The sequence below is a fragment of the Oncorhynchus mykiss genome, chromosome 7 (assembly GCF_013265735.2).
Source record: "Oncorhynchus mykiss isolate Arlee chromosome 7, USDA_OmykA_1.1, whole genome shotgun sequence".
In the NCBI taxonomy this organism is placed as follows: domain Eukaryota; kingdom Metazoa; phylum Chordata; class Actinopteri; order Salmoniformes; family Salmonidae; genus Oncorhynchus; species Oncorhynchus mykiss.
The window spans coordinates 84,356,989-84,371,193 of NC_048571.1; positions in this window are offsets into that span (position 1 = coordinate 84,356,989).

A 14,205-nucleotide genomic window follows, 5' to 3' on the forward strand; every position below is an offset into this window, starting at 1 on the left:
TGGAGCGAACCAGGCAGGAGGAGAGAACCAGGCAGGAGGAGAGAACCAGGCAGGAAGAGAGAACCAGGCAGGAGGAGAGAAGCAGGCAGGAGGAGAGAACCAGTCAAGAGGAAATTCTGCACTCCTACTCTGAGACACTGTGAATAAGGGCCCTGGTTTACCAGACGTTTAGAATGAATTGGCATTAGGCAAAGTAAGCGCATGAGAGTCGGGGGCAAAGATGCAAACTGTCTTAGTGAACATACTGGGGAGTTGTCATCCCAATGTTGTTTAGATGTGTTGTTTATATGAAATACGGTGGATTCACACATTTTTCTATGACAAAGCTGTTACATGCTTTAAAGTCCATGCTCATCGACACCAGCTGTTCAACAAGCTGCTCTCCCAAAGCCACAACAATTAGATTTTTGATTAGTCTTGAAACAAAAATTCGAGGCACATCGCATCACATCACGTCACACGCACGTACGTGCACACCGGCAGGCAGACAGATACCCTGGATGCATGAAAATGTGATTCTGTTTTTATTATTATTGTTATTATTATTGTTATTATTATTATTATTATTATTATTGTTATTATTATTATTATTATCAGTAGTAATAGTAGTAGTAGTAGTAGTATTATTATTGTTTATTATTATTATTATTGTTATTGTTATTATTATGAAAATGTGATTCTGTTATTATTATTACTGTTATTATTATTATTTTTATTATTGTTATTATTGTTTATTATTATTATTATTGTTATTCAATTGAATAAGAATGAATGATGCGTTTTTTTTTTATGAACCTTACGAGATTGACTGGAAGTACCGTTGTACACGGTACAATATGGCCAGATCACATTCTAATAATAACTCAACAGACACCATGAAAAAGCTTAAACCAAGTTCCCGATACAGCGTTCAATTAGACGACGCCATATTCAAACGAAAACGCTGATATTTAACTATGCCGAGTCTCCTCCTACACATCAGAACAGCCAATACATTAGTGATATTTAACTATGCCGAGTCTCCTCCTACACATCAGAACAGCCAATACATTAGTGATATTTAACTATGCCGAGTCTCCTCCTACACATCAGAACAGCCAATACATTAGTGATATTTAACTATGCCGAGTCTCCTCCTACACATCAGAACAGCCAATACATTAGTGATATTTAACTATGCCGAGTCTCCTCCTACACATCAGAACAGCCAATACATTAGTGATATTTAACTATGCCGAGTCTCCTCCTACACATCAGAACAGCCAATACATTAGTGATATTTAACTATGCCGAGTCTCCTCCTACACATCAGAACAGCCAATACATTAGTGATATTTAACTATGCCGAGTCTCCTCCTACACATCAGAACAGCCAATACATTAGTGATATTTAACTATGCCGAGTCTCCTCCTACACATCAGAACAGCCAATACATTAGTGATATTTAACTATGCCGAGTCTCCTCCTACACATCAGAACAGCCAATACATTAGTGATATTTAACTATGCCGAGTCTCCTCCTACACATCAGAACAGCCAATACATTAGTGATATTTAACTATGCCGAGTCTCCTCCTACACATCAGAACAGCCAATACATTAGTGATATTTAACTATGCCGAGTCTCCTCCTACACATCAGAACAGCCAATACATTAGTGATATTTAACTATGCCGAGTCTCCTCCTACACATCAGAACAGCCAATACATTAGTGATATTTAACTATGCCGAGTCTCCTCCTACACATCAGAACAGCCAATACATTAGTGATTGAATGCCGAGTCTCCTCCTACACATCAGAACAGCCAATTTATTTTTATCCTTATTTAACTAGGCAAGCCAGTTACCCTGCCTGTTCAGGGACAGAACGACAGATCAGGGATTTGAACTTGCAACCTTCCAGTTACTAGTCCAACGCTCTAACCACTAGCCTACCCTGCTGCCCCACTACATTAGTGATATATGTTCTTCCTCACTTCATCTGACCTCTCAAACCCCAAAAGTGCTCCCTCCTCCCCACCTCACGGATGTTTTGGAGACTGGTACCAGACTCCGTCTCTTCTCCTGCCAGAGGACCTCTCCCATAGGATCACCTGATGGCTAACAATAACACATCGTGACATATTGTAAACGTTACACATTACCCTCTCTCGCCCTCAGTGACATGAATAAGTATATTTTCATATTCTCAGAACCCAACATGACGAGCACGGACACAATGCTGGTAACGTAAATTGGTCCCTGTTTCACAATGTAGCCTGCAACACTGAGACATCAAAGGCATTATATTCCTTACCCACTGGGCACCGATGTCAATTCAACGTCTGTTGCACGTTAGCTCAACGTCTTTTCCTTGAAATGATGTGAAAACAACATTGCTTCAACAAGTGTGTGCCCAGTGGATATATAGTGCACAACCTTTGACCCCAGCCCTGGTGGCACAAGGGAATTTGGTGCTATTTTTTTGGGGGGGGCACACACAATATCTCAATACTCAATCAATGCAATATGAACAATGAGATAAATGGGTTTCTAGGTGGTTTTCAGGTATCACATGGACATGGTATACGTATTTCAGAGTGAAATACCTCATTACCTTCAGTCAATTGACTTTCAAGGAGAGTAACGTTGACAAGGCCCCGTAAAAGACTAGAGTCAACCCGCCTCACTACAGAAACAGGAGATAGACTAGTGTTCTGTGCAGTGGGTGTACTGTACATCAACCCGCCTCACTACAGAAACAGGAGATGGACAAGCGTCTTGTCCAAGGGGGTGTACTTGTACATCAACCCGCCTCACTACAGAAACAGGAGATAGACTGGCGTCCTGAGAAAGGAGAGAGTGCGAGAGCAGAGATGTTGGAGAGATAGAGAGAGAGGAGTGTGGAGAGCGGGAGAGAAGAAGAGAGCACAGAGATAAAGCCTTGATAAAGTATTGATAAGTTCAAGTAAACAACAACATCAAAGTCAAGGGTAAAATCCATTTAGTTGTAGTGAGATTAAAACAACACCATGTTGGCATTTGTTTATATTTAGCCATTGACTGCATGCCCTTGATTTGAGGAATAGATTGCATCCTGGTGGGATTTTATTTCTCTCAACATTACTCAGGTAGTGACTGAGGGTGGGATAGGAGGAGCAAATAAAGTGCAGTAGCTACAAGCCATGAAGGAGCAAATATCTCTCTACTGTAGTACATTGTAAGCTCATGATTTTGACCATATGGTCAAATATATTTTAAATTCAGAGACCTTTTCCAAGAGACTCTAGAACACTCACGTTCCGTTAACTTCTGGTTAGATCTCATAGAAAGAAAAAAAAAGATGATAACAGGAATTGCCCTTTAAATCCGAATGAAAAATGTAATTTTAGCTCCAGACGTTTGTGGTTTCCTGGAAAAGGGATAATGCATTAAGAAAGAGTTAGACCTTGTGTGACTGGGAAACATAATATTGGATCATTAGACTGTCATCACACCATGTTGTCTATAGGAGAATAAACAAAAGTATATTCAGCAAAGATCTGTGAAAGTATAATCTCAGTATCATCTCCCTGTTAGACCTGGGTCCTTCTCCCTGTTAGACCTGGGTCCTTCTCCCTGTTAGACCTGGGTCCTTCTCCCTGTTAGACCTGGGTCCTTCTCCCTGTTAGACCTGGGTCCTTCTCCCTGTTAGACCTGGGTCCTTCTCCCTGTTAGACCTGGGTCCTTCTCCCTGTTAGACCTGGGTCCTTCTCCCTGTTAGACCTGGGTCCTTCTCCCTGTTGGACCTGGGTCCTTCTCCCTGTTGGACCTGGGTCCTTCTCCCTGTTAGACCTGGGTCCTTCTCCCTGTTAGATCTGGGTCCTTCTCCCTGTTAGATCTGGGTCCTTCTCCCTGTTAGACCTGGGTCCTTCTCCCTGTTGGACCTGGGTCCTTCTCCCTGTTGGACCTGGGTCCTTCTCCCTGTTAGACCTGGGTCCTTCTCCCTGTTAGATCTGGGTCCTTCTCCCTGTTAGACCTGGGTCCTTCTCCCTGTTAGATCTGGGTCCTTCTCCCTGTTAGACCTGGGTCCTTCTCCCTGTTAGACCTGGGTCCTTCTCCCTGTTAGACCTGGGTCCTTCTCCCTGTTAGACCTGGGTCCTTCTCCCTGTTAGACCTGGGTCCTTCTCCCTGTTAGACCTGGGTCTTTCTCCCTGTTAGACCTGGGTCCTTCTCCCTGTTAGACCTGGGTCCTTCTCCCTGTTAGACCTGGGTCCTTCTCCCTGTTAGACCTGGGTCCATCCCCCTGTTAGACCTGGGTCCTTCTCCCTGTTAGACCTGGGTTCTTCTCCCTGTTAGACCTGGGTCCTTCTCCCTGTTAGATCTGGGTCCTTCTCCCTGTTAGACCTGGGTCCTTCTCCCTGTTAGACCTGGGTCCTTCTCCCTGTTAGACCTGGGTCCTTCTCCCTGTTAGATCTGGGTCCTTCTCCCTGTTAGACCTGGGTCCTACTCCCTGTTAGATCTGGGTCCTTCTCCCTGTTAGACCTGGGTCCTTCTCCCTGTTAGACCTGGGTCCTTCTCCCTGTTAGACCTGGGTCCTTCTCCCTGTTAGACCTGGGTCCTTCTCCCTGTTAGACCTGGGTCCTTCTCCCTGTTAGACCTGGGTCCTTCTCCCTGTTAGACCTGGGTCCTTCTCCCTGTTAGACCTGGGTCCTTCTCCCTGTTAGACCTGGGTCCTTCTCCCTGTTAGACCTGGGTCCTTCTCCCTGTTAGACCTGGGTCCTTCTCCCTGTTAGACCTGGGTCCTTCTCCCTGTTAGACCTGGGTCCTTCTCCCTGTTAGACCTGGGTCCTTCTCCCTGTTAGACCTGGGTCCTTCTCCCTGTTAGACCTGGGTCCTTCTCCCTGTTAGACCTGGGTCCTTCTCCCTGTTAGACCTGGGTCCTTCTCCCTGTTAGACCTGGGTCCTTCTCCCTGTTAGACCTGGGTCCTTCTCCCTGTTAGACCTGGGACCTTCTCCCTGTTAGATCTGGGTCCTTCTCCCTGTTAGACCTGGGTCCTTCTCCCTGTTAGACCTGGGTCCTTCTCCCTGTTAGACCTGGGTCCTTCTCCCTGTTAGACCTGGGTCCTTCTCCCTGTTGGACCTGGGTCCTTCTCCCTGTTGGACCTGGGTCCTTCTCCCTGTTAGACCTGGGTCCTTCTCCCTGTTAGATCTGGGTCCTTCTCCCTGTTAGACCTGGGTCCTTCTCCCTGTTAGATCTGGGTCCTTCTCCCTGTTAGACCTGGGTCCTTCTCCCTGTTAGACCTGGGTCCTTCTCCCTGTTAGACCTGGGTCCTTCTCCCTGTTAGACCTGGGTCCTTCTCCCTGTTAGACCTGGGTCCTTCTCCCTGTTAGACCTGGGTCTTTCTCCCTGTTAGACCTGGGTCCTTCTCCCTGTTAGACCTGGGTCCTTCTCCCTGTTAGACCTGGGTCCTTCTCCCTGTTAGACCTGGGTCCATCCCCCTGTTAGACCTGGGTCCTTCTCCCTGTTAGACCTGGGTTCTTCTCCCTGTTAGACCTGGGTCCTTCTCCCTGTTAGATCTGGGTCCTTCTCCCTGTTAGATCTGGGTCCTTCTCCCTGTTAGACCTGGGTCCTTCTCCCTGTTAGACCTGGGTCCTTCTCCCTGTTAGACCTGGGTCCTTCTCCCTGTTAGATCTGGGTCCTTCTCCCTGTTAGACCTGGGTCCTTCTCCCTGTTAGACCTGGGTCCTTCTCCCTGTTAGACCTGGGTCCTTCTCCCTGTTAGACCTGGGTCCTTCTCCCTGTTAGACCTGGGTCCTTCTCCCTGTTAGACCTGGGTCCTTCTCCCTGTTAGACCTGGGTCCTTCTCCCTGTTAGACCTGGGTCCTTCTCCCTGTTAGACCTGGGTCCTTCTCCCTGTTAGACCTGGGTCCTTCTCCCTGTTAGACCTGGGTCCTTCTCCCTGTTAGACCTGGGTCCTTCTCCCTGTTAGACCTGGGTCCTTCTCCCTGTTAGATCTGGGTCCTTCTCCCTGCTAGACAGGCTTGGACCCTCCTCCCTGACAGGCTTGGGTCCTCCTCCCTGTTAGACAGGCTTGGGCACTCATCCCTGTTAGACCGGCTTGGGCCCTCCTACCTGACAGGATTGGGCCCTCCTCCCTGACATGCTTGGGTCCTCCTCCCTGACAGGCTTGGGCCCTCCTCCCTGACAGGCTTAGGCCCTCCTCCCTGACAGGCTTGGGCCCTCGTCCCTGACAGGCTTGGGCCTTCCTCCCTGACAGGCTTGGGCCCTTCTCCCTGACAGGCTTGGGCCCTTCTCCCTGACAGGCTTGGGCCTTCCTCCCTGACAGGCTTGGGGCCTCCTCCCTGACAGGCTTGGGGCCTCCTCCCTGACAGGCTTGGGGCCTCCTCCCTGACAGGCTTGGGGCCTCCTCCCTGACAGGCTTGGGCCCTCCTCCCTGACAGGCTTGGGCCCTCCTCCCTGCTCTGCTCTATTCTTTTATTTTACTAGGCAAGTCAGTTAAGACCAAATTCTTGTTAACAATGACAAAACCCAAACAACGCTGGGCCAATTGTACACAGCCCTATGGGACTTCCAATCACGGCAGGATGTGACACAGTCTGGATTCGAACCAGGGTGTCTAAAGTGACACCTCTAGCACTGAGATGCACTGTCTTAGAATGCTGCACCACTCAGGAGCCCATACAGTGGCTTCGGAATATATTCAGACCCCTTGACATATCCACATTTTGTTAGGTTACAACCTTATCCTAAAATGTATTATTGTTATTTCTCAATCTACACCATAACGACAAAGCAAATACAGGTTTGGCAAATGTGTTAATTAAAAAATAAATACATTTCACATTTGCATAAGTATTCAGACCCTTTACTCAGTACTGTGTTTGAGCCTCTTTGGCAGTGATTACAGCCCATATGAATCAATCAGTCACATTTATTTATGAAGCTCTTCTTACATCAGCTGATGTCACAAGGTGCTGTATAGAAACCTAAAAGAGGAAGAAACCTAGATAGGAACCAGGCTATGAGGGGTGGCCAGTCCTCTTCTGGCTGTGCCGGGTGGAGATTATAACAGAACATGGCCAAGATGTTCAAATAATCATAAATGACCAGCATGGTCAAATAATAATAATCACAGTGGATGTCGAGGGTGCAACAGGTCAGCACCTCAGGAGTAAATGTCAGTTGGCTTTTCATAGCCGATCATTCAGAGTATCTCTACCGCTCCTGCTGTATCTAGAGAGTTGAAAACAGCAGGTCTGGGACAGGTAGCACGTCCGGTGAACAGGTCAGGGTTCCATGGCCGCAGGCAGAACAGTTGAAACTGCAGCAGCAGCATGGCCAGGTGGACTGGGGTTTTGACCGTAACTATAGTGTAATGAACACGAGGGGAGACAGAGAGCTGGTTACAAGTGCAGGGCACAGCAGGTGTTTATTGCAAAGGACCACAGGAGGAGGCAGGTAGCTGGGTCCAGGGGCAGGCAGAAGGTCATACACAGGAGGAGGCAGGTAGCTGGGTCCAGGGGCAGGCAGAAGGTCATACACAGGAGGAGGCAGGTAAGCAGGGTCCAGGGGCAGGCAGAAGGTCATACACAGGAGGATGCAGGTAGCTGGTTCCAGGGGCAGGCAGAAGGTCATACACAGGAGGAGGCAGGTAGCTGGGTCCAGGGGCAGGCAGAAGGTCATACACAGGGAGTCCAAAAGGACAACAGTACAGGCAGGGAAAAGGCTAGAAACATAGTCTGGGAGATCAGGCAATAGGTAGATAACAGGAAATCCAATAGGCTAAAGTACAGGCAGGGAAAAGGCTAGAAACATAGTCTGGGAGATCAGGCAATAGGTTGATAACAGGAAATCCAATAGGCTAAAGTACAGGCAGGGAATAGGCAAAAGGCGTTGTTAGTGAGGCAGGCAAAAACTATCATACACAGGAGGAGTAAATCACAGGAAAGATCTGAAAGATGCGTGTCATAAAACAAACAATACCTCACAGTGATGAGGTGCAAAGAACTGAACTAAATAGTGTGTGATAATGACCTACAGGTGTGTGAACAGGTGATTCGAATTCAGGTGATTGGTTTCTGGAGAGTGAGCTGCGTTCAGGGGATCTAGGTGTTTGAGGGTGTGAGCTGGAAGCAGATGTTTCAAAAACAGTATATTCCTCCCTAGCTGCTGCAAGACACAATATATACACACAGACACACACACACACACACACACACACACACACACACACACACACACATTTTGTTATGTTACAGCTTTATTCTAAAATAGATTAAATATTTTATTTTTCTCAGCGATCTACACACAATACCCCATAATGACAAAGCAAAAACAGGTTAAGAAATGTTTGCAAATGTATTCAAGATGTAAAACAGTTTCACGATTTCTGACGTCGACCGTCGAGCACCGCCCAAACAAGGAGAGGCAACGACTTCGGCAGAAGTCGTGACAGTACCCCCCCCCCCCCCCCCCCCCGAGGCGCGGCTCCAGCGCCGCGTAGACACCGGCGACCCGGAGGGCGAGGTGCAGGGCGATCCGGATGGAGACGGTGGAATTCTTTTAACATGGAAGTATCTAACCCTCGGTTTCCCCTCATGTCTGTCAGAGATTGTTTTCAGGCGCAGGAGAGTCAAAGGAGTGTAAATGGAGTCTTTTAATAAATTCCCACTTAACATGCTCCAAACAGTAATATGTACATACATAAATTAACATCGCTACGAGGACCCGTCGCACAACCATAAAACAACACTGACATAAAACAATCTCTGACAAAGACATGAGGGGAAACAGAGGGTTAAATACACAACAGGTAATGAATGGGATTGAAACCTGGTGTGTGGGAATACAAGACAAAACCAATGGAAAATTAAAAATGGATCAATGATGGCTAGAAGACCGGTGACGTCGACCGCCGAGCACCGCCCGAACAAGGAGAGGCAACGACTTCGGCAGAAGTCGTGACAAACAGAAATACCTTATTTACATAAGTATTCAGACCCTTTACTATGAGATTCAAAAATTGAGCTCAGGTGCATCCTGTTTCCATTGATCATCCTTGAGATGTTTCTACAACTTCATTGGAGTCCACCTGTGATAAATTCACTTGATTGGAGATTATTTGGAAAGGCACTCAACTGTCTATATAAGGTCCCACAGTTGACAGTGCATGTCAGAGCAAAAACCAAGCCATGTGGTCGAAGGAAATGTCCGTAGAGCTCCGAGACAGGAATGTGTCGAGGCACAGATCTGGGGCAGACACATCAAGGACCCAAACACGTGGCGGCATCGACTAATAACAACTGAGATTTCTGAGAGACACGTGAGTGAGAGGCTGCTGGGAGATGGGATGTCTAATTATTATATTCAGCCCAATGGCACAATGGCCATTTTGGCCGCAGAAGGCATGGGTTTTTTAGGGGACATTATGACCACACAAGGTTGAAACCACTGGAAAATTCTAGGCCTGGTGAGAAAACTATCAAGTGCTTGTCAAATTGTGAATGAGAGACTGATGAAGTGTGTGCAGCATGCACAATAAACAAAACAGAGCTCATGTCTTTCATGCAACCATCCTACAATACCGTTTGTATAGAAACAAAACACATTGTATTGATGCAATATCCGTTGCCATCTAGCTCTGCTCAAAGCCAAATAATCCTTTTGTTATGGTGATTGCCAGCATGATTGTATCACAACAGGAAATGAATATAGCAATAACAACAACAACAAAATATTGGCATGTTCGAAAAATGTAAGCTATTATATTGCCTGTTGTGTTTGTATAGAAATAGGCTACTACATTCTCACACACTGTTGCATGGCCGCACTTGAAAAAAAGACAAATTCATATTTGAGCAAAGCAAAGACAACTGTTTCACTTAAGTCTGTTCCAGTAATTTGCTTTAGTGCATCAGTTATCATACTTAATTTAGTCCTTGAAAATTAATTAAACTAATTAACACAGTGAACCACGTAACAGTCTTAACATTAGTCATGCAGTTAAATACAAACCAAACTGCTTCTAATGATGAGATTTCACCCAAAATCTTTCTAGAAAAATCCATCCCCAAAATCCATATATATATTATGAAAGGAAGTTCATCCAAAAGTCATGAATTTCAAAGTGAAGTATGTTATAGCAGTTGAATGCACCATAATGAGTGCTGGGGGACCATAACGAGGGTTGGAGCACCATCAAGAGGACCGTGGGACCATAATGAGGGCCGGGGGACCGAGAGGAGAAGGCATATAGGAGAGAAGTGATATGACTGGCTGTGAGTTACGTGTTTTAGAATCTAGAGACTCCAAAGCCTGTTGAGTCCATAGAATTATGATGACTAGAATTACAATCCTTCTAATTCTGTAGTCAATTCTTTCTAGTTGAAAACTCAATTCAGAGCCTAAAGCCATGTGAGCCTGAAGCCATGTGGCTGTGATAATCTGGCAGTCCGTTATTACAAATGTACACATTTCATTTAACTGTATACTATCGAGTCACGGACGAATGTAACAGCTTGTTACTGTACAATACTGTAGGATACTGTGTATTTCAGGATGGAGGTACTGTGTCTTTGACAGTTCATGGCAGCATTGGGCACAGCCAATTATGTTTTTTGCTAGATGAGTGCATAACCTAACCTACTCTAGTACTGTAGCGAAATTATAATTGGGTTTAGCCTAAGTGTGTTGAAGAAAGTAGGGTGCATGTTTTGTAAACTCTTATATGGCATGGAGGATTTGTTGAGTGTCGGACACTTCGTGATTGTGTTGGGCACCGTCAATGATGTGTTCGCTAGCTAAGTGATGGCAGCCAAAGTGCATAGTCATGTTCTCCACAAGAACATAGTATCAGTTTAAGTGCTGTACACAACAGGAAGAACCAGTAGGTGTGATGAGTGAGAAACAGACCTGGGTTCAAGTACTATTTCAAATATCTGTTACTTTCACATACAATCAAAGTAAGAATTCAGTGATCTTTCATTTGAAAAGTAGTTGACTATTTGAATGGATTTGGAAATAAACTGACTGATTCATAAATAAACTGACTGATTCATAAATAAACTGACTGATTCATAAATAAACTGACTGATTCATAAATAAACTGACTCAAATACAATACATTCCCATGCATTTACCCACATATTTGAAAATAGCATTTGGAATAAGTATTTGAACATACTCTCAAATACAATTATGTTTTTACAAATAAACCATTGAAATATTTTAAAAACCCAGGTGTGATGAGAAATAATGGTCATTATACCCTCTGTTTTTAACAGTGTTACTGACCTAATATGGAACCTGATTCATCCCTATCATGCCTTACGTAAGACAATGTTAGCGAGGTAACTCATCACAAGCCACAAATCGTTGCTGTCAGATAAAAACCTCGTCTTCAAAACAGAAACTTTTCAGAAAAAAAAACATTTTTTTATTTTTTATTTTATTTAACCTATTATTTGAACAGTCCAACCAAGGAACCATGTATCATAACACATGACCTGGCTAGATCAAAAACAATTGTCCAGACAGAGGATTGAGTTAACGAATTGACGGTTTACTAACCCAACTTAATTGAATGTGCAACCAGAGGCGAAAAAATGTCTCAATGTTATGTCTCAATCCACCGTATCCTCCGATATCGCCCTTCCGCCCTTCCTCGTCTGCAGTGACAGGTGGCAGAGCCCTTCCGCGTCTACAGTGACAGGTGGCAGAGCCCTTCCGCGTCTGCAGTGACAGGTGGCAGAGCCCTTCCGCGTCTACAGTGACAGGTGGCAGAGCCCTTCCGCGTCTGCAGTGACAGGTGGCAGAGCCCTTCCGCGTCTACAGTGAAAGGTGGCAGAGCCCTTCCGCGTCTGCAGTGAAAGGTGGCAGAGCCCTTCCGCGTCTGCAGTGAAAGGTGGCAGAGCCCTTCCGCGTCTGCAGTGAAAGGTGGCAGAGCCCTTCCGCCCTTCCTCGTCTGCAGTGACAGGTGGCAGAGCCCTTCCGCCCTTCCTCGTCTGCAGTGAAAGGTGGCAGAGCCCTTCCGCCCTTCCGCGTCTGCAGTGAAAGGTGGCAGAGCCCTTCCGCCCTTCCTCGTCTGCAGTGACAGGTGGCAGAGCCCTTCCGCGTCTGCAGTGAAAGGTGGCAGAGCCCTTCTGCGTCTGCAGTGAAAGGTGGCAGAGCCCTTCCGCGTCTGCAGTGAAAGGTGGCAGAGCCCTTCTGCGTCTGCAGTGAAAGGTGGCAGAGCCCTTCCGCGTCTGCAGTGAAAGGTGGCAGAGCCCTTCTGCGTCTACAGTGAAAGGTGGCAGAGCCCTTCCGCGTCTGCAGTGAAAGGTGGCAGAGCCCTTCTGCGTCTGCAGTGAAAGGTGGCAGAGCCCTTCCGCGTCTGCTGTGAAAGGTGGCAGAGCCCTTCCGCGTCTACAGTGAAAGGTGGCAGAGCCCTTCCGCGTCTGCAGTGAAAGGTGGCAGAGCCCTTCCGCGTCTGCAGTGAAAGGTGGCAGAGCCCTTCCGCGTCTGCAGTGACAGGTGGCAGAGCCCTTCTGCGTCTACAGTGAAAGGTGGCAGAGCCCTTCCGCGTCTGCTGTGACAGGTGGCAGAGCCCTTCCGCGTCTGCTGTGACAGGTGGCAGAGCCGTTCCTCGTCTGCTGTGAAAGGTGGCAGAGCCCTTCTGCGTCTGCTGTGACAGGTGGCAGAGCCCTTCTGCGTCTGCAGTGAAAGGTGGCAGAGCCCTTCTGCGTCTGCTGTGAAAGGTGGCAGAGCCCTTCTGCGTCTGCTGTGACAGGTGGCAGAGCCCTTCTGCGTCTGCTGTGACAGGTGGCAGAGCCGTTCCTCGTCTGCTGTGAAAGGTGGCAGAGCCCTTCCGCGTCTGCAGTGACAGGTGGCAGAGCCCTTCCGCGTCTGCAGTGAAAGGTGGCAGAGCCCTTCCGCGTCTGCTGTGAAAGGTGGCAGAGCCCTTCCGCGTCTGCAGTGAAAGGTGGCAGAGCCCTTCCGCGTCTGCAGTGAAAGGTGGCAGAGCCCTTCTGCGTCTGCAGTGACAGGTGGCAGAGCCCTTCCACGTCTGCAGTGAAAGGTGGCAGAGCCCTTCCGCGTCTGCAGTGACAGGTGGCAGAGCCCTTCTGCGTCTACAGTGAAAGGTGGCAGAGCCCTTCCGCGTCTGCAGTGAAAGGTGGCAGAGCCCTTCCGCGTCTGCAGTGAAAGGTGGCAGAGCCGTTCCGCGTCTGCTGTGAAAGGTGGCAGAGCCCTTCTGCGTCTACAGTGAAAGGTGGCAGAGCCCTTCCGCCCTTCCGCGTCTGCAGTGACAGGTGGCAGAGCCCTTCCGCGTCTGCAGTGACAGGTGGCAGAGCCCTTCCGCGTCTGCAGTGAAAGGTGGCAGAGCCCTTCCACGTCTGCAGTGACAGGTGGCAGAGCCCTTCCGCGTCTGCTGTGACAGGTGGCAGAGCCCTTCCGCGTCTGCAGTGACAGGTGGCAGAGCCCTTCCGCGTCTACAGTGAAAGGTGGCAGAGCCCTTCAGCGTCTACAGTGAAAGTTGGCAGAGCCCTTCCGCGTCTGCAGTGACAGGTGGCAGAGCCCTTCCGCCCTTCCTCGTCTGCAGTGACAGGTGGCAGAGCCCTTCCGCGTCTGCAGTGACAGGTGGCAGAGCCCTTCCGCGTCTGCAGTGACAGGTGGCAGAGCCCTTCCGCGTCTGCAGTGACAGGTGGCAGAGCCCTTCCGCGTCTACAGTGAAAGGTGGCAGAGCCCTTCAGCGTCTACAGTGAAAGTTGGCAGAGCCCTTCCGCGTCTGCAGTGACAGGTGGCAGAGCCCTTCCGCCCTTCCTCGTCTGCAGTGACAGGTGGCAGAGCCCTTCCGCGTCTGCAGTGACAGGTGGCAGAGCCCTTCCGCGTCTGCAGTGACAGGTGGCAGAGCCCTTCTGCGTCTGCAGTGAAAGGTGGCAGAGCCCTTCCGCGTCTGCAGTGACAGGTGGCAGAGCCCTTCTGCGTCTGCAGTGAAAGGTGGCAGAGCCCTTCCGCGTCTGCAGTGAAAGGTGGCAGAGCCCTTCCGCGTCTGCAGTGACAGGTGGCAGAGCCCTTCCGCGTCTGCTGTGAAAGGTGGCAGAGCCCTTCTGCGTCTGCAGTGAAAGGTGGCAGAGCCCTTCCGCGTCTGCAGTGAAAGGTGGCAGAGCCCTTCTGCGTCTGCAGTGAAAGGTGGCAGAGCCCTTCCGCGTCTGCAGTGAAAGGTGGCAGAGCCCTTCCGCGTCTG